This window comes from Aedes aegypti, chromosome 3, assembly GCF_002204515.2.
Source record: "Aedes aegypti strain LVP_AGWG chromosome 3, AaegL5.0 Primary Assembly, whole genome shotgun sequence".
In the NCBI taxonomy this organism is placed as follows: domain Eukaryota; kingdom Metazoa; phylum Arthropoda; class Insecta; order Diptera; family Culicidae; genus Aedes; species Aedes aegypti.
This window is the reverse complement of record NC_035109.1, coordinates 290,265,318-290,271,590: the sequence shown is the minus strand read 5'-3', so window position 1 is coordinate 290,271,590 and position 6,273 is coordinate 290,265,318.

Below are 6,273 nucleotides of genomic sequence, written 5' to 3'. Positions count from 1 at the left end.
TAACCATAAGCACTAATAATAAGCCCTTAATCAGCATCATAGATGCGTACATGCATTATAATAGCACCACAAATGCTTACACACCTTATAACAGCACTTCCGCTGCATAGAAACCCTATTACAGCGTCATTTATGCTTCTAAGCCTGATGCATACAGGCATTAAATAAGCACTATATTGGCTTTATATTCGAATACAGGGCATGTTTGAATGCAATCTAGTGTTTTGACAGATATACCACGTGCTTTGTGTTTGCATATGGTGGTAAGAAGGAGTCAAACATAAATCTTCTCACTTCTACAATTGCAGGTTTTATGACGGGGAAAGTGATGGTTTAAATTGGTCACTTTTCTTTCCAATACTTTTCATCTTATGTGGCCGTAGGAGCAAAGGAGCAGGACAACAACTCAACAATACGGGTGTCGCAGGTTCGAGACGCAAAATGAGGAATTTCAAAACGAGGATCAAAATGTGGCAATTGTAAGTCCTCAAAAGGATGAAAACTACCAAAACGAATATGTGTGATACGGATCATTTTATTACATTTTTTGCATACTATTAGAGGTTTCCGTTTTCATTCATTCATTTATTTACCTCGTAAATAAATGGTAGCTTGGCCGCATACGCTCTCTGGCTGCGTACGTGAAAGCACAAAATATTCGCCCTAAAAACCTGGCGAAAACAACTGACGTTTCTCACGTGGTCTTATATCAGCATTAGTGGTGCAAAGAAGCACGGTTATATTTTGCACACTTAGATTTTTTTTCACGAGCTCGGCTGTGCGAATCTCGGTTTCCCGATTTTAACCGAGACTCAGCTAACAATTTGTCCGGTTGCTTAGCAACAAAGCACGATTTACTGATACTCGGCTTTTATTTACTGAGATCCCAGGAAATTTGTTTGCCGACTTCTCGGCAGTGCGGATCTCGGTTAAAATTAGCCGAGATTCGGCATTCTAATTTAAGTGTGTGGCACTATAATGGCAAGCTATTTCGCCTTTTCTGGCATTATACGGGGTGATTACTATTTCCTGTCAGTAAAATAGGTAATCATAGAAAAAATATGGTAGTATGAATTTTTATTACCAGTGCATATCCAGTTTTGGTCATCTATAACATTTGTCTTCACTGTACATAGATTACATATTTATATTTTAACCTTAATTTCCAGCCACATTCGTTGTTTCAGAAGCATTACAGTTAACACACACGCTATTCAAACCATGTATTTTAACCAAAAAAGACATATATTTTTCGCTAAAATTTTCCATAATCAGTCTTATGCTATTCCCCAGTAAGTCTGAAAGATTGTGGTAACATACTGTTTCAATCAGTCAAATTTTTCAGAGGAGTTTAGTCAAAAATACATATCTGTGGAAAACGTGCGTGCCAGGTGTAATCCCTTTAAAACAGCACATTCGACTAAAAACTAAGGTAAATTATAAAAGATTTAATTTTTACTTTGTCAAACAAACTTTATAGATGTACAAAACAGGATGTGAACTGGAAATTAAAATTCATACATACATCCCTAATCTACGATCATTTACTTTACTGACAGGAATTAGTAATCACTCTGTAATAGCATTATATGCGTATATAAAACTGACATGCATCAAATGATTACCCTTTAGGCGCATATAATGCTGTTACCGTGCCGCATTATCGTGCCTACTGGTTACTTGGGATACTCGATAATTCATAGATTTTCTTGATTTTACTCTCACGATACTGAAGCTTCTCTTCTATCAAACACATCTGAAATCCTACGGGAATTTTGATATTTACATATTCTACTGTAGTCTTTTCCATTTGTACCAGATTTTAATAAATTTGCATTATTATTTCCACGGTTTTGCTGGAATTTTACTAAGAGCTTAGAATTTACTATAATACTATAATACAAATTTGTTTGAATATTGTAATTATCACTAAGAGTTTAGAATTTGTTATTATTTCGACCCAAAATATACAGAGTTTTTATACAATTATCTTTTCCTCAATTCTTCAATCAGTAGCTGAAATGGAAAGATAGTCGTAATGTTAAGGTAATTTTGCTATGGTCTTTACCGGATTTTCGCTCAATGGGCTATTTACGTAGGGGCTCCTTGAGTAATATCCCAAGTAACATTTAGTGCAAATTTAAACATTCTCTAGGCCCTCTTTATACGGCTTTATGCTGAGTAAAGGCGCTGTACATACGAACGAAAGCTTCTATGCGATCCTTTTACCAACAAATCTGGCGAATCTACTCAGCTACTTTTAAGCTGTGTTGGCAGCTCTTATTCATACCGATCATTGCTCTATCTCGACAGTTATACGACAAGTAGCTGTGTAACATCTTCGGAAGGCGCTTTCTCAATTATTTCACAACTGTTGAATAATTATTATACAGCTTCGCTGTATTATCGATTAAATATTATTTTCAAGCTGTTTCACAGCTTCCGGAATTCATATCATAAGTATCTGAATTTAATGTTCCCAACGTTACCTGCCCCCGCTTGGAATCGAACTCACGATCTCTGCATCCACAAGTCTCGACGCTGTCCTTGTTGCCACCACAGTCTTTATCGAAAGGCAAAGAAAACACACCGTTTTGTTCTACATCGAAAACGGTTCACACAATATTTTATAATGATCGTAAAAGATGCCATAGCCGCGCTTACACCACTTCATCAGGCTGTAAAAGGGTGCGAAACGTCAAACGCAATGTTTACATCCAATAAGCTGAGTAGATGCGCCACAAGTTGTTGTTTTACAGCATACTGCTGTATGCTCGCTGTATAACTAACGACAAAGCGCTTCTTAAATATATATTGAGCAGCATAAAAAATCATATTGTATAGAAGCAGCCGGATTGATGATGGCGAGTTTTATTTTACATGATTAGGTTACTATCTTTTACGGTGTTGAGTTACAGCTTAGTGAAAGCAGCAAAAGTGATAACTGACAAAATTTATTCAGCTACGATTTGTAACTGCAAAACTTTTGCGTTACAGCTGTATTAACGCTAATCGTTCTATTTTTAACAGCTTTCATTTTTTGCTGCGTTCGCTGCTTCAATTCAACTGTTATACAGCACAAAGCAAATAATCTTGGCTTATAGCGCTAAAATTGTTAGTTGGGATGCACTGCCGGGGCAAAATGCACCTTGTCAATTTCTCTGAAATAATCGAGTTTTGAGAGAAAAACACTATGCGAATTGATAAAACGTTGCAAGTTGTCGACGGAATGAAATCTTTTCTATTCATTACTACCGTCGTTGGGGGTGACAATGAGTCAAAAAGAGATATGTACGATATATTTATTGAATAACTATCGCAATTTAACTCCAATAAACTTCAAATTTGGTGTGTATGTACTTTGATGGTGCATTAACAACTGTTAAAAAAATTAAAGAAAAATATTTATTGACAGCGGCACCACGAGTGAATGAAAAATGACCCAATCTCACCCCATAGAGGGGGTGACATTGGGTCACTGTAATTAAAATAACTTGTTTTTGAGAATATGATTGCAAATACATTCACAGGTGAGAAATATTGATGAAATATGATGCAAACAAGACGGAAAGATATCTAAGATGATTCACAAGTATGATAAACCCACTTTAAAGAACGATTATACCGAAAAATTGAAGAGTTATGAGGAAAAATATGTAAACCCAACATTTATCGTCAAGTTTACGTAAATTTTATTGTGTTTTCCCTCAAATTATCCTCAAAGTCTCATCCCCGTTGAAATAAAGCCTATTCAGTTTCCCCTACTGAAACAGTGATTATTTTGAACCTTCGCAAACAGTTAATTTTCGGTGCGACATTCCAAGATCAATACATTTCAGGCAGATGTTGACGTCATAATCTCGGTATTTCAGCGATCCAACTCATTTGTACTTCCGTGAGATGTTTTTATAATATGAAAACACTGATTAATAATTACATTCCAAAAAAAAACCCTTCCTGTTAAAATTTCACGATGTTGCTGCGCACAAAACGCAGTTGCTGGATTGAGAAGTTGTCAAAATACGTTGCATTGTTAATAATGTATGGAATACTCAAGAAGACTTATTTGATGTTTCAGAGATGCTGTATTTAGAAAGAATAAACACATCTTAATGAAAAAAAAAGAACACCCGGCACCGTAAATCGTTAAAAAAGTAGACTTGAAATTTAATTTACTATCGTTTTTGCTTGACCCAATCTCACCCCCATTTTTGATGTTTTAGACACCGTGCAGAAAAAAATGAAATTTTTGGGGAAAAATTAAATAGATTCCAGAAAATACGTATGAAGTGTAATGAAAAGACTTTCAACCTTCTACTAATATAACGATAGAGGTTAAAGTATATTCGTGATACTTTGCATAGGAGAAATTTAATGTTGTAAATTTTATCCAGTTTCAACATACAAGTTTATCAATATAGTAAACAAAAACTACTATTTCTAAAAATGTATATTGTGATGAATTACGTGTAATTATATGTTCTCTAGAATATGAATGATTAATTTTAGTAATATCAGCGTTATTGGCTGAAATATTTCATAAATCATATTTTTCCGTTTTGACCCAATCTCACCCCCCAGACCCATTGTCACCCCCATCGACGGTATATGAAAATTAAGATATTGAAGCGCAAAAAAATCGTGTTACACTTATAAAAATGTGCTCCTGCGATCAAGCTACAAAAACCTGTGCATTTTTTCCAATCTCCCATGTGCTCCTTATCATCTTTACCATTAAAATAGTGTTCTGTGAAATTTTCAGCTTTCTAGGTGGTGATTTAAAGGTGGCCCAAAGACTATGTAGGTTTGTATGGAAATTTATATGGAGAAATTTTGAGAAATTTTCCAAACACGCTAGTACTGTAATGTAAGTTTAAACTCATCATCCGATAGAGAAAACTTATTCTTCAAACCTTAATGAAGGATTTTGCTGAAGAAACAAATCCGTTTTGAGCTAATTTTATTTGGGATTTTTGTACATGTTTGCAGGACTGTACTCTCATATTAAGCTAAATAATAGCATTTAAACTCAAGAATATCTCTCCTGCTATCCGTCGAATTGAATTTCTCTTTTCGACAAATTTCTTTATTATGGTTTGACGAATGAGTTTTTACTATGGGATAACAAGTTTGTACTTACATTACAGTACTAGCGTGTTTGGAACATTTCTCGAAATTTATCCATAGTAATTACTATATAAACCTACATTGTCTTTGGGCCACCTTTAATCACCACCTAGAAAGCTGAAAATTTCACAGAACACTATTTTTATGGTAAGGATGGTAAGGAACATATGGGAGATTGGATTTGCAAAAATTTTTAAATTTTGAACCGCCCTATATATATATATATATATATATATATATATATATATATATATATATATATATAAGTTAACTCCTCGAGCGGGAAGGAGTTCTTTTTAAAAAACTAAAACACTTCTAATTCTATGATACAACTAACTCTATTCCTAATTTGGCAAATGGTTTTTATAATCTTCAGCTGGCCCTTGGCCTTGAAAGCATATAGATGTGGTGGCGTCATTTCTGCTGATGCAATTTCCCACGCGTAGTCGTCAAACGGTTCTGCCTTTCGTCTCGAAGAACAATACTTTCTTTATCGTCACTTGTTGATCTGCCTGTTGATCCGCTTGCGATGATGATTCATGGTCACGGTCTTTCTATGCTGGGATCGATGGTTTGATGATCGGGGACTTGCGAGTGTGTAAATAAGGTGTCAATTATTGTTGTGAACCATATTGCCTGTGATGATTTCCATTCCTCTTGAATGTTTCTTCGAAATATGTCACATGGTAGATTATTTATGGGTTTGATCTGGAATTCGATCTAGGAATCTGGGATGTTTACTGAAAGTGTGTCGCGTAAGGGCATAATGAGTTATTTATGGTTTTGTTTACGGACAATCTCCAGATTGCGCAATTACGCATCTGCTTTTATTTCATAAGTGATTCATAAGTGAATCATTAGGTTGTTTATGATTTAATGCTAGGATACGCGAGTTGTGGTAATCCTTTACATGGATAAGCCGTTAACTTATATATATATATATATATATATATATATATATATATATATATATATATATATATATATATATATATATATATATATATATATATATATATATATATATATATATATATATATATATATATATATATATATATATATATATATATATATATATATATATATATATATATATATATATATATATATATATATATATATATATATATATATATATATATA